Below are 15294 nucleotides of genomic sequence, written 5' to 3'. Positions count from 1 at the left end.
ACAAAACAAAAAAAAACAGCACTACACCTGACCATGGTTGTCTTGGGTACTGCAGCTCAGCTCCATTGAAGTGAATGGGGCTGAGCTGCAATACTGCATACAGTCCATGAACAGGGATGTCACTGGTTTAGATAACAGCAACCATGTTTGTTTGCCAATTCTGGACAAGCCCTTTTACGTGCATTCTTAACCCCCTTAGTGACATAAGAGCCAGTAAATCACTTTCCCTTTCATGTTCCAACAGTCATAACTTTTTTATTTTCTTGTCAATATAGCTGTATGTCATCTTGTACTTTGCAGACGAGTTCTAGCTTTTCTAGGAACCAATATCGGGTACGTATTTATTGAATATTTTTTATTAATTTTTTTTTTTAGGGCAAAATGGGAAAAGCATTTTCCCCATTGACTTTTAGGATTTATTATTCTGGCGTTCCCCATGTGGTATACATATTACGTTAACGTAATGATCCGTAGAATAATCCTAACACTAAATTTAGGGCTTATGCCCACAAGCGTTGCAGAATTCTGCTGCGGATTTCCACTGTGGGGGTACCGTGTTTAAAAAAACGCAAGTGATTGTGGAATTCCGCCGTCTCCATTAATACTTTATTAATGGAGACCTCCGGCTGCAGAATTCGGCGGTGACATAGAACATTCTGCGACTTTTTTCCCGCAGCGGAAATCCACGGCAGAATTCGCATGTGAGCATTGGCAGCAGGAAAGCTATTAGGCTCAATAGAACCTAATAGCTATGGATTTCTGCCGCGGGAAACGCAGCAGAAATCCGTCCGTGGGCATTAGCCCTAACAGAGGTTTTATTATTACTACTACTACTACTTTTGCACAATATAACATGTAAATGTAAACATAAAATATGCTACACAACGAAATATCTAACACGACGGGATGTTACCGATGGGATTCCACTATGTGCAGTTTCTTTTATTTAGTTCTCCAATATTTAAAGCCTCGTGTAAGAGGAAAAAGTTTTACAATGTTTTTCTGTAAAAATATTTAGATGCCATGGTCAGCAATGACTGCGGCATCTCCAGGGTTAAACTAAGTAAAGGAGTAATTACATGAGCAATTGCTCGCCTTTTCAGGGGAAATATGCTCACTGATTGATATGCGGACATAACTTCATGTCACTCCTTCCTTCGGAGAGGGAGATCCACAGGAGAATCCTAGACCCTTCTCTGCTGCTTGCTCGTCCCCCTACGTATTATATGACAATTAATTGTGCCTATGTGTTTGTATACTCCGGTAATACTATGACAAATGTAAATTACAGGGGTCGTTCCCAGAAGACAAACCCTGTCCAAGTGCCTTATTAGGGCATACGGAGGTGATAGAATGAGCCCTCTCTGCTCAGGGGTTCCCCTTCTATAACCTTGAAAGGAGATCAGCTCCCAATCTGGATGACTTTAGCCATCCCTGTATTACAAGGAAGGCCAGTCATCCCAATAGAGGTCATGCACTACTACATTATTCCTATAGAGGATAGGAAATGTCAGAATGGCTGTGGCTTCAACCCCCCCCCCCCCCCCCCCACTCCGGCAAAATCAGCCGTTTACTGAGGTTGCCAGCAGCGGGAGCCAGGGGAACTGCATTCATGAATAGCACTATCTGTAATTAGCTAAGCACTAGCTGCTATTGGCTGAGCGCTCAGCCAATCAGCACAGCCCTTTCATGAGGCTGGGATTTTTAAATCCCCGCCTGCTGAAAGTGCTGGACAGCAGTGTCGGGGAGCCAGCCGGAGGACGCGGCGGAGAGGTGAGTAATTTTTTTTTTTAATTTTTTTTTTTACCACTTATTGATGCTTTTTTAGGGAAGGGCTTATATTTCAAGCCCTTCCCCGAAAATCATACTGCAGGGTTTGCCACAAACTACTGCTTTCAATGGGACCGGCAGCAGCGCCGATCCCATTGAAAGCAATGGGATAGCATGCTGCACTTTTGCCACAGCTGTCACAGCTGCCACAGCTGTGGCAGAGGATTCCTTCATCCCCACGGGAAACTCCTGCCACAGCTGTCACAGCTGTGACAGCTGTGGCAGAAGTCCGCGGTATTCTCCATATCTTTTCAATGGGGCCAGCGCTGCTGCAGCTTGCCCCATTGAAAAGACCGGCGATATCCCAGCGTGATCCAATTGTTTTTTTATCGCACTGCGAGGCGAGAGTTTTCACTTGCTCTCACAGCGCAGTGGAGAAAAAAACACCAGTGGGTGTCCGCCCTTAGGCTCCTTTTGCACAAGTGAACAATGACAGAATTGGCTCGTGCAGCCTGTTCATACAGGCAGATAAATCGTTCGCAGTTTTGTTCAGAACTGCGTTCACTAATCATTGAGTCATCCACATTCACTGTGCCAGTGAACCACTAAATGAACGCTGCTCACATGCAACGGCGTGCGACCAAGCGAATGATTGTTTTTATGCCAGCATAAAATGGACGAACAAGAAGTACATTAATTCTCATTTGTTGTTCTATCGTCGGCCGTGCTTTCACTGAACGATTATCGTTCCAATTCCCACAATCCAACGTTTTCCCCTTGAACGATAATCAAGGGATAATCAACGATTATAATCATTCTATGTAAAAGTGCCCTTAGTCTGCAGTGTCTATATACAGTGATATGCAGAAGCTGCAGCAGACAAACTTTGCAAGTAGTTTTTTTATTAAACCCTTTTGCAAAAATGATTGTGAACACAAATTAGGCGCACTAAAGTGAAAAAAAAATTAAACCCAAAGACGTCCATAGTGCATTAAAGGTCAAACCTGTAGTTCGCTCTTTGGCCGTCAGAAACATTAGGAATAATGCATATAACCCTGCCGCTTCTCCCCTATATGTAATGTCAGTTACCTCAAGCCTAAATAAGTCAGCATTGACAAAACAAGCCGCTCACAGACATCATAAGCGGCTGTCAATCCTGTCTATGCTGTGCTCAGAGGACTAAATCTGCAAAGCTAATAAAGATCATGATACACACTGAGGCAGCCGGCTAGAACGTACAAGGATTTATTGTACAGCAACAGACCATGTAAAATTACTCCCAAAGTATCCAGCGCTGGATCAGAAACATTATCACAATAAATTAGTAGTCATGGAGAGGAGAATGTAAGAGCAGAGCAAAGTGCTAACGGAACCCGGAGCACACTGGATATATAGTTGTATCCCCTTCCCCGGAATCGCCGGCTGGAAGTGGCGAGTTCTGCTGTCAGCGGCGTGACGTGCCTTTAAGTAGTTGCAGATCTCAGCAGTGCCTTCTAGAAGGACTGTACAATACCATAACAGATTTACTGTATTATTCAATAAACATTATTATATTTGTGCCAAGCAGCAGCAAAAGTCATTTTCTTGTGAAAGGCCTATTAATACTCTATACAAAAGTATCCACGTTATCTTAGTCTTCTTCCTAGGTAATGATTCTTAGCTGCAGCACGCTCAGGGTTGTAACTTAACTTCCCATGCACTATCAATGGCATTAACATCTGCATTAATCTACAGTTCTGGTCTTGCTGCTCCACCACTTCCATGTCAGACTTCACTGTACAAAAAAAAACAAAAAAACACAGGCCGAGCCACGCTATGGGTCCTTCGGAATAAGGAGAAGATCTACACACTGCAATCTACGGGTTTGTAGATGAACAGAAATTAAACGATAAGACATTTTCTAAAGTAGACCTCCACTTAAAGATGTAGGAAATGTTAACGAGTTAAATGCACAATTTAAGCAAATTTACACTTGACTTTTTCAAAAGTTTTGTTGTGTTGGTTTAAAGTTTGTTGCAACTATGTATTTAACGGGTTAAGTGTCAAGTTGACATGTGCTACTTTTGTATCTCTAGCGCAGCCTCTATGCTGTTCATATGCACTGTGTGTTACACTGATGATCATTGGGGATGTGACCTACATATATTTCCGTAAACAAATGAAATGAGAAAAACATGGCCGATTTCTTCCAGAAACGGTGCTACATCTGCCTATGGGTTCTGTCTGATATTGCAACTCAATTCAGTTTTCTTAGCTTAGGGCTGAACGATTACGATTATCACTGGATTGTGCGAATGTAAGGGCACTGGCGTAACTATAGGTAATGTGGTTGCACCCGGGCCCAGGAGCCTTAGGGGGCCCATAAGGCCTCTCTTCTCCATATAGGGAGCCCAGTACTATGAATAAAGCATTATAGTTGGGGGCCCTGTTACAGGTTTTGCATTGAAGCCTAGGTGCTCCAAGCTAAGCCTCTGCATTAATGGGTTAAGAGAAGTTGGAGGGCCCCAAGATAAACTTTTCCACTTGGGCCCATGAGCCCGTGTAAAGGGGAAGAGCTGATAGCTTTCCCCTCTACAGAGAAGCGGTTCACAGACGCTCAGATCAGGAGCTATTAAAGCCACTGAGTTAAGCTCCACCCCCCATGCAGTGATTCCTGCTGGTGGGAAGGGGCCATAGGTTTTATAACGCTGTAGTGCTGTGTAGAGGAATTCCCTTCTGCCAGCCAGAGTCGCGGCTGCAGGGGGGAGGGTCAGACCGAGGTGCACTGAAGAGCTGATTTGTGCCCCGCTCCTCTACCTGAGAGCAGCATGTCTGGCGCAGGATGCACCATTATTGCTGAAGCCTATTGAGAGGCTAAGAGACTACCCCCCCCCCCTCCGTCCTCCCGGAAATGTAGCGGTGGCGTGTTTAGCACCTCACCACTATGAAAAATTGACCCCTGTGATAGGGCATAGTGTATGGCTGGCCCACCCACTATCCCAAATGTTCAGGGCTGTTCATTCACGTAGGGGTATAAAAAAAAGTATTTTACCTGCACCACCAGTCAGTAGTGAGCAGCCTGAAAGACCATGAGCGTGACTGCAGAACCAATCATGGGGAGCACAAGTGACGTGGCAGCTACCACGAAAAACAGGGAGTAGGAAAGGTCGACAAGTGATGTGGCAGCTACCGCAGAAGATGGGGAGTAGGAGAGGCTCAAAAGTGACGCGACACCTACCACGGAAGACAGGGAGTAGGAGAGGTCCACAAGTGACGTGGCAGCTACCGCAGAAGACCGGGAGTAGGAGAGGTCCACAATTGATGTGGCAGCTACCGCAGAAGACAGGGAGTAGGAGAGGTCCACAAGTGACATGTCAGCTACCACGGAAGACAGGGAGTAAAAGAGGCCCACAAGTGATGTGGCAGCTACCACGGAAGGCAGGGAGTAAAAGAGGCCCACAAGTGATGTAGCAGCTACAATGGAAGACAGGGAGTAAAAGAGGCCCACAAGTGATGTGGCAGCTACAACAGAAGATGTGAAGCAGCCAAGTAGATGCTTGAAGAGATGGAGTTTGTCAAAAAGCTAGGGCCCGAGGATTGTTAAAGGGGCAGCGCAGGAGAATGCAGCATACCATCGAAAGAGCCCTGATGAACCTTGGGCTGACAATGACACTCAGTGTGGAAGCAGAGGGAGTCTGCCTTCCCGCAAGGGACTCTGACCCAGAAGATGCTGACATGGAGCCAGCACAATGATAGAGCTGCTAGACACGTGAAGCCAATCTCAGATGTCAATGTGCACACTCTACGGACAAAGACGTGATGTACTATGATGGACTATGATGTAGGGTTGTGATGCAGTAGTTCTGGTTCACTACATTAGTAAGTAATGGCATGTGTAACTAAGTAGGTGAAGTGATGCCATGTGTAGATGTAAAATACTATGATGGTAGTGAGTGGGGACAGGACAAGGCACTTCAGGGTAGTCATGTGAACATAAAAGAGTACTTAAGGGAAAAGTGTTCTGGAGATGTCATTTTGCCCCTATGTTGCACTGAGTCCGCATTGCCGTGGAGCTCCTGAATTGGTATCAAACTCTGTGCCATCCCGTATAAAAGGCCATTTACCCAATGCCACACACAGCCAATGTATAAGTGTAGTGCTGTTTCTAGACAAAAGCAGCCTTTTTTTCTAATTTCATACAGCTCTTTGATGAGGTATCATTACAATCTTATGTCATGACATGACAGGGCCCGTAGCTGAACTGGGTGCAGACAACTTAGCAAATATTTACACAGACTCATTAATAGGTATTGTTTAGCTCAGTCTGAGAAAGCTGCCACTTAGTAAAGCAATTCAGCCATTCCCAGCAAACAGCTTTTCCTTGTAGATCCAGTATTATCTCTTTGTTCTGCAAGAACACTAAAGGTCTTTTTTACAAGGGCCAATCATCAGGCCAAAGGGTCTTATGAACACTCCCTCACCAATCGGCTGATCGTGTCGATCAGGTAGATCAATGGCAGCTGTATCGGGGTTAAGGATTGGGTTAACGATTGGCCATTTCCACTCAGCAAATAATCCCAGTGTACACATTGGGACCAAGCGTTGACTCACATGCTCAATGTCAATCAGTGGTCCTTAGATTATATCTGCCCATGTAAAAGGACCTTTAGTAGGAGCTAGAATAAAAGTTTTTAAAAATGCCTTTATAAATGAGTTATTGGGGTGTCTTTGGAGAAGGGGAGCTTTAACCCAAATTAAATTAAAGATCCCTGCTCCAGCACAGTCTGTCCAAAAAGCATCCTAAGTAGAGATGAGCGAGCGTACTCGGTTCGGGTGTTTTTGCACTCGAGCACCGCTTTTTCCGAATAACTGACTACTCGGACGAAAAGATTCGGGGGGCACCAGGGGATGGCGTGGTGGAGCGGGGGGGGGTAGCAGTGGGGAACAGGGGGGAGCTCTCTCTCTCTCTCCCCCACTCCCCTCTGCAACCCCCCGCTCACCCGTGGCACCCCCCGAATCTTTTTGTCGAGTGCAAAAACATCCGAACCGAGTATGCTCGCTCATCTCTAATCCTAAGCGATGAGGTATTGTGGCACCCACCCTAAACAGCCTTTAAAACTGAAATAAAGACATTAATACCCTCTAAAAATAATACTTATCTTCTCTAATGACGGATTTTTCTTATTTAACACTTGCATTCTCAAATGAAACAACTTTTTGTTTGTTCTGATGCCCCTCTGTTATTGTCCCTGGACACATATATGAATACATTGATAATTAAATGTTACTAAATCCCCTTTAGGGTGCCTTTACGTGGACACAAATATTTCCACAGGACGCTACATAATTTGCCGCTGTGGAAACCTATACCAAAATCTGTGGAATTAGATGCGTAATTGCCAGCAGAATTCTGCCACTTTTAATTCCGCATCAAAATCTGTACGACAGCCACGAGGATTTGGGTGTGGAAGATTCTGCAGAACTGCAAATTCCACTGCGTCCTCCGAAAATATTTAGCTTGTGTGAAAACACCCAACGCAGTGACAAAGTCTAATCAGGGGGGACGGTAATAAGCAGCGATGGATTTCTGTATATAGGATATAGCATAATATATTACAGCGGTGAGGTTTACACAATACACCGCCAGGTCAGCGTTCCACTCAACCCTGAAATAATAATGGCAGATGTAACCTTTGTTTCTTTTACAGATATGTTTACAGAGCACGAATGACATTCAAAAGGGTTCAATGTGTACAACTTGCAAATAGTTGAAACTTCGCCAGTATTAGTTTTGCAGTAGTTTCCCAATAGAAGAAGAAAAGCATTAAAAAAAAGTTTAAAAACAAACCAACAAGAGGGTAGAGGGTATTTTGAGACTCTGCTGTCTGTTCAATCGGTTTGGATATAGGCCGACTTCACATGGGCGGAATCCGCGATCAGCGTCCGCATGGAGGATCCGCAGCAACTCTCACACTCGCGGATACACAATGCGTATTCTACGAGCGGAGGATAAATCACAGCGTGCTCTATTTTGCTGAGGATTCTGCGTAGACAATCTCCATTGAAGTCAATGGAGGCCTACCGACCCGCAGCCCATACGCAATTAACATTGTGTATGCGCTGTGGGAATCCGCGTAAATGCTAAGTGATGGCGCAGCAAATACAAACATTCAAAAGAAAAACTTGATGCGCATGACCGACAGTGAGCCATCGTAGTCATTCACAATACAGAATCCACAGGTACACAGCGTCGTAGGAATCCGGCCCGGTTATATGGAGCCGGCGATACAGCATGTCCCACTTGCTGGAGGCTCAAAAAACTTGGCCCCTCATAAAAAGTCCTGGAAGTGTCTCCCCCTTTGCAATCAAGCATGCCTGAATCAAATGCTCCATACTGCTGAATGTCATAGCAAGTGTGCCAGTGTCACTGCAGCAATTTTTTGCACGATTTTCCTTTTCAGTTTCTGGATAGTTTGTTGCCAATTCCAGTAAACTTTCCACGTCAGGAGGACCCAAAAGAAAAAGTGGAAAGTTTACTGAAAAAAAACTGAAAAGCAACAGTGCGCAAAAAATTGCTGCAGCGACGCCAGACATGCTTGTCAGAACGTTCAGCAATATGGAGCTTCAGATTCTCCAGCAAAATATGAAAGGTTACCGATTCAAAGCGATTTAAACACTGGTTTATTCTTTTACGTAGTTTTGGGCTTCCCATACACAAAAAACTATATAAAAGTAGTATACTCACCATTGTGCCACAGCCCCGTTTCAGCACTCCGGCATGGGGTCTTCTGACATAGTGACATCCCCTAAACCTGTCATAACAGCTGTTAATGTTGAACCATAGAATGGTAGAGTTAGAAGGGACCTCCAGGGTCATCTGGTCCAACCCCCTGCTCAGTGCAGGATTCACTAAATCATCCCAGACTGATGTCTGTCCAGCCTCTGTTAGAACACTTCCATTAAAGGAGAACTCACCACCTCCTGAGGTAACCTGTTCCACTCATTGATCACCCTCACCGTCAGAAAGTTTTTTCTAATATCTAATTTGTGTCTCCTCTCTTAGTTTCATCTCATTGCTTATAGTCTTTCCTTGTGCAAATGAGAATAGTGTTTTTCTCTCTGCACTGTGACAGCCCTTTAGCTATTAAAGGGGTTGTCCCGCGCCGAAACGGGTTTTGTTTTTTTTTTCAACCCCCCCCCCCACCCCACCCCCCCCCCACCCCCGGCGCGAGACAACCCCGATGCAGGGGTTAAAAAAGAACACCGGACAGCGCTTACCTGAATCCCCGCGCTCCGGTGACTTCGTACTTACCCGGTGAAGATGGCCGCCGGCACCTTCTCTCTCCGTAGACCGCAGGGCTTCTGTGCGGTCCATTGCCGATTCCAGCCTCCTGATTGGCTGGAATCGGCACGTGACGGGGCGGAGCTACACGGAGCCCCATTGAGAAGATAAGAAGACCCGGACTGCGCAAGCGCGTCTAATTTGGCCATTAGACGGCGAAAATTAGACGGCAACCATGGAGACGAGGACGCCAGCAACGGAGCAGGTAAGTGAAAAACTTTTTATAACTTCTGTATGGCTCATAATTAATGCACAATGTACATTACACAGTGCATTAATATGGCCATACAGAAGTGTATAGACCCACTTGCTGCCGCGGGACAACCCCTTTAAGTCTCCTCTCGGCCTTCTTTTTTTGCAAGCTAAACATTCCCAGGTCCTTTACCGTTCTTCATAGGACATGATTTGCAGACCGCTTACCATCTTGGTAACTCTTCTCTGGACTTGCTCCAGTTTGTCTACGCCTTTTTTAAAGTGGGGTGCCCAGAACTAGATAAAGTATTCCAGATGAGGTCTGACTAAAGAAGAGTAGAGCGGGATAATGACTTCGCGTGATCTAGACACTATGCTTCTCTTAACACATCCCAGAATTGTGTTTGCCTTCTTGGCTGCTGCATCACATTGTTGACTCATGTTCAGTCTATGATGTATTAGTATATCCAAGTCTTTTTCACATGTGCTGCTCCTTAGCCCAATTCCTCCCATTCTGTATGTGCTTTGTTCATTTTTCTTGCCCAGATGTAGGACTTTGCATTTCTCCTTGTTAAATACCATTCTGTTAGTCGCTGCCCACTGTGCAAGCTTTTCTAGATCTTTTTGAATACTCGCTCTCTCTTCCCTAGTGTTAGCTATCTCTCCTAGCTTTGTGTCATCAACAAATTTAATCAGTTTCCCATCAATTCCCTTCTCAAGATGATTTATAAAAATATTGAACAACACTGGGCCCAGGACAGAGCCTTGTGGTACCCCACTTGATACATTCTTCCACTTGGATGTGCAGCCATTTATGACAACTCTATGAGTACGATCACTCAGCCAGTTGTGAATCCACCTAACAGTTGCCTTGTCAATCCCATATTTGGTCATTTTTTTAAATAAGTATAGTAAGAGATACTTTGTCAAATGCCGGAAGGTTTACAGGACGCTCCTGAGGACATCCCTGTAGGGCCTCCTATTGGCTACATAGCTGGCAGTGCAGAGTACTGTATATTGTTTATTTATAACATAACGCCCCCACTGCCCCAACTCTTTCTAACTCAGAAAATCCCTTTAAGGTATGTTTTGACCAAATTTCATTAATATGTTATTAGTCTTAGGGTTATAGCATTTTTTTCAGGGCTTCCAACGAGTGGGGCATCCTGTATTATTAAAGAACACAGTCACAAAGTACATGAAGAGTCAAAAACTAAGGGGGAAATTTATTAAGACCACGACTTCAAACACTGGATTTAACAACATTCCCACCGATGCACAATGCAGGCGTTCAGCTCTTCATGTATGAGTCGCATCTGGGTTCCTATATGCGCCTAAGCAAATATGTACACCAGACCCAATCTGGCGCTCATTTCTGGTATAATATATGCCAGTTCCTGTCTGGGCACCACATTCCCTTTCCGACAAGCCATGCCCACTAATAAAAAGTGGCGGACGGCGGTGCAGACAGCAAAAAGTCACAAATGTTTGTGCAAACATCCAACTTTTTTACCCCAGAATCTAGTTTTATGAATGACCTCTACGAGTCCGTTTATATTGCAAGATTTTGCTTATTTATCAGCTTTCACACAAGCCGATTCATAATGTATGCCGAATGATGAACAATTATACATAGGATTGTTCGTCCTCCATACAGCTTCATCGCTGTCGGCAGTACATCCTCCGTTCACAAGGGAAGATGTGCGGCCAATGATAATGATTGTTGTCCGCTGAAAGAGGCAATCAGACAACTAACGAACGTTTGCTCCACTCATCAGCTGGTAAGGTGCAGCTTCACATTGTCCAATAATTGGGTAAAAGAACCTTTCTATGAACATTTTTGCCCAATTATTGGGCTGTGCAACAGGCCCTTAAGACTCACAAAATAGAACCTGCAGCCATATTAAGCAAAAAAACCCAAAACAAACAAACATGATGTTATCAACCGGCATACTGTGGCCAGTGAATGATGTGATGAAGTGAATATACAGCAACAAGGTCATAGAGGTCCGAATATGATAAGCCTAGTGTGATTACTGGAGATAGTCTTTACTAAGCTTGATAAACAGCTGTAAGAATAGACTGAGTCCTACTTCTGTTAACCCTATAGGGAGTCTTAACAGTCATGTCCATTGTAATGTATAGGACCCATCTGTTTTTGGTGTCACCAAGTATAACAGTGGCCATTCGTACATCTCTAACCACTGGAGACTATACAACCAGGCTAGTCCATCACAAAGGTGCACCACTTTTTGGAAGAAATAACTGGTAATGTGTTGATGTTTATCTGCTCATCTAAATATTGGCACTGGAAACATTACTTAAAGCCTTTGTCCTGTGAAAAGAAGTCCTGTGGATAGGGGACATCTATTTGATCAGTAGGAGTCTGAATACTGTGGACTACCACTGATCCTAAGAACAGGGGTCCCGAGCATCCCTGGACAGAGCGGTGGTCACACGTGCACACTACTACTCCATTCATTTCAAAAGGATTGTCTGAAATAGCCCATCGCCTGAACTTTGATATCTTAAGTAGTCCTGAGTAGTCTTAAGAATCAAGCGACGGTCATACCCCCCACCAGTCAAATAGTTATGCCCTCTCCGATACGCAAAGAATTACTCCTTCTGCTAGAAAAGCACTTTTAATTCCCTGCCATGACCTGCAGATGACACAAATGCTGTTTTTTATAGAAAATTCTCATATTTCTGTAATTACGGAAACAATGTCCTAATTACCGACATGTATAATGAATAGGCTAAATCGTAAAAGACCTGATAGATCACTGGAGGGCAAGATGGCCGGACTCAGACTCACGGATATTGGCCATGTAATGCGAGCAGAGTCGTTGGAAAAATCTATAATGCTTGGACAGATCAGTTGCAAAAGACGACCCGGCCGCCAAAGGACATGATGGCTGATACTGTCAGAGCTGATACTGGCATGGATATCACACAACTGAAAGAAGCAGTGCAGAACCGAAAAACATGGAGGGAGCTCGCCTTTAGGGTCGCTGTGGGTCGTGAATGACTAAACGGCTGACAACATCATAATGTATAGGAGTCATTATGGACGACTCTTTCCTCGAATACATTTAGAACTTCGTCTTAATTTCTGCAATCATGGAAGCTAGAATTAACTTCTATACAGAAGGTTGTATCAAAATAAACAGCGCCCTAATCCTCATTTATAGGCCTTAAGAAAGCAGAATGGCTTATTTTAGGGCGAACAGTATAAGGGCTCGTTGACATGGGCGTATTTGTAGAGCCCATCGATTTCAATAGGTTCATTCATGTGAGCGTATTTTTTCAAAAGATGTATGATTGTGTGAAAAAATATATGTCCCATCCTACTTTGGTGCATAGGACGCACCGCAATAGGCCACTGAAGAGAATGGGACGGTGCAAATATGCCGGAAACCTGTGTATTCACTGCATATTTGCGCAGCAATTACATGGGCCCTTCTGTGTATTTTTTTGCATAGGCAAAAACGCAATGTATTTGTTCGCACGAAAACACAGGAGCGGACAAAATACGTGGGCGTAGGGGATTTACAGTCACGTAGATATGCAAAGTATTTATGTGACCGAAATGTGCTTCTGCCCTCATGGGACGAGGAAAAGAGGAAACTGACAATACAAGAACACAGAACCGTGTAAGGACATAGATAAGACCCTTGTTAGCGATGAAGAGGAGGGTAAAACACCTTCCAGTATGTGAGGGAGAGGAGCCTTTCAGGAGTAACACATTTCTCAGACACATTATGTTGTGAGAAGGGTGGAATTATAGGAGGAGGCGGAAGTGTAGGAATATTAAACAAAGAGCAAGAAAGGGAGTAACTTCTTCCTGAGCCTCTAAGCTTATAGAAGCCAGACTTCCAAGACGTACCTACTGGTGCAGCTCTGTGACAAAATCAGGACACACACACACACGCACGCACAAACTACTTACTGAACTCTTTCTTCCCGCAGGGCATGTTTATTTGCACGTGGCAAAAAAAAAATCACTGATTGAAATGGCTAATTAGTTTCAAGATCTGCAATTACACAGTGCTTCACACATTTCCTTGCATATTGTGCACCCCCCCCCCCCATTGACTTCTAAGGGGGCATTTGGTGAACAGACATGCAGGAAAATAGAGCATGTTCTATTTAATTTTTCGCATTCTCCTTACGGTTGGCTTACTACATCTCACACAGTAAGGAGACTGAATGGAGTGATGGCCACGCAAGCACAGGGCTGCCCACTCACTTTCAGTGGGACTGGTGGAGATAGCAGAGCGGCAAGTGCTCGGGTATTTCCGTCGGCTCCATTGAAATGAGGGAGAGTCGACCGTGCATGCTTAGCCAGCGCTTCATTTATTCTAATGCTACTGCGGAGGGAGAAGCAACCTCACAATGACTGGCAGAGAGGGACACAGGCTATCCGTTCGTGATCAGCAGAGTTCCTGGTACAACCCCTTTAAGGAGTGCGGACCAACATGCTATATTGTCAGTGGTTACTCATTAAAACGGGCGAGATTCATCCTGTGCAAGACGGCCCTAAGACTTCATCTGCTGCCAAGTGCTATGCCTGGGCTGTGGAATACTAGTTAAGACATATGGAGGTGTGTGTATATTCTAGGATTACAAATTGAAGTGTGACTGGTTCTTGGCCTAATGAGTAAACAACATAGAATTACAGAATAGAAAGGGACCTCCAGGGTGATCGGGTCCAACCCCCTGCTCAATGCAGAATTCACTAAATCAACTTAGACAGATGTCTGTCCAGCCTCTGTTTGAAGAGTTTCACTGAAGGAGAACTCCCCACCTCCCATGGCAGCCTGTTCCACTAACTGATCCGCCTCACTGTAGAAAGTTTCCACTCTGCCTTGTTTTTTGCAAGCTAAACTTTCCCAGGTCCTTTAACCGTTCCTCATAGGACATGGTTTGCAGACCGCTCACCATCATGGTAACTTTTCTCTGAACTTGTTCCAGTTTGTCGATGTCTTTTTAAAATCAGGGTGCCCAGAACTGGACACAGTATTCCAGAGGAGGTCTGACTAAAGAGTAGAGGGGGATAATTACCTCACGTGATCTAGACTCTATGCTTCTGTTAATGCATCCCAGAATTGTGTGTTGCTTTTTTTGCTGCTGCATCACATTGTCGACTCATGTTCAGTCTATGATCTATTAATATACCCAAGTCTTTTTTACATGTGCTGCTGCTCAGCTCAATTCTTCCCATTCTGTATGGGTTTTTTTTTTCATTTTTCTTGCCCAGATGTAGTACTTTGCATTTCTTTGAAATACCATTCTGTTAGCCGCTGTCCACTGTTGAAGTGTGTATAGATATTTTTGAATCCTCTCTCTTCCCCGGTCTTAGCCATGCCTTCTAGCTTTGTGTCGGCGGCAGATGTGATCAGTTTCCCCTCGATTACCTCCTCTAGATCATTTATAAAAATGTTGAACACCACTGGGCCCAGGACAGAGCCTTGTGGTACCCCACTTGACACATTCTTCCACTTGGATGTGCAGCCACTTATGACGACTCTGAGTACGATCAGTCAGCCAGTTGTGAATCCACCTGGTAGTAGTTTACACTTCCATGACCCATGGTAGCACACAGCAAGGCAGGGCCACAGAAGTCTGTATCTCAATGACACACCCAGACAATGTGAGGCTCCCACAATGATAAAGGACCCCAACTCTCGAAAACAAGCAGCTCACTATTACACAAAGCATCATATTTTTCAGAATGATCTATTTGTTGGCTAATCAGATGATGTGTGCTGCAGAAAAAATGATCATTGTTAGCAGAAGATCTCCCCGTGTAAACAAGGATGTGCTGCCAACAATGAGGAAATAGTATAAAAGACAAACTGTATTAACGACTGAGAGTCTCCCATACGGTCTTTCTTGGACAGTGTGAAGGACATTTCAACAAGAGGCAATATCATTGATTGTCGCTTGTCATCTGGCTCATCTCATGATATGTAATAATAACTTTAGGCTTTCATTTTTTAAAGTTCATC

At 44.5% G+C, this 15294-nt stretch overlaps 1 protein-coding gene across 2 annotated transcripts in view; it reads right to left on the bottom strand.

The window, feature by feature from the left end:
• Positions 1 to 15294, bottom strand: part of ERBIN (erbb2 interacting protein) — a 216945-nt gene that overhangs the window by 105744 nt on the left and 95907 nt on the right. The window lies entirely within an intron of this gene.

This window comes from Eleutherodactylus coqui, chromosome 5 (genome assembly GCF_035609145.1).
Source record: "Eleutherodactylus coqui strain aEleCoq1 chromosome 5, aEleCoq1.hap1, whole genome shotgun sequence".
Taxonomy (NCBI): domain Eukaryota; kingdom Metazoa; phylum Chordata; class Amphibia; order Anura; family Eleutherodactylidae; genus Eleutherodactylus; species Eleutherodactylus coqui.
The sequence above is the reverse complement of the archived record's forward strand: the minus strand, read 5'-3'. Positions and strand labels throughout refer to the sequence as shown.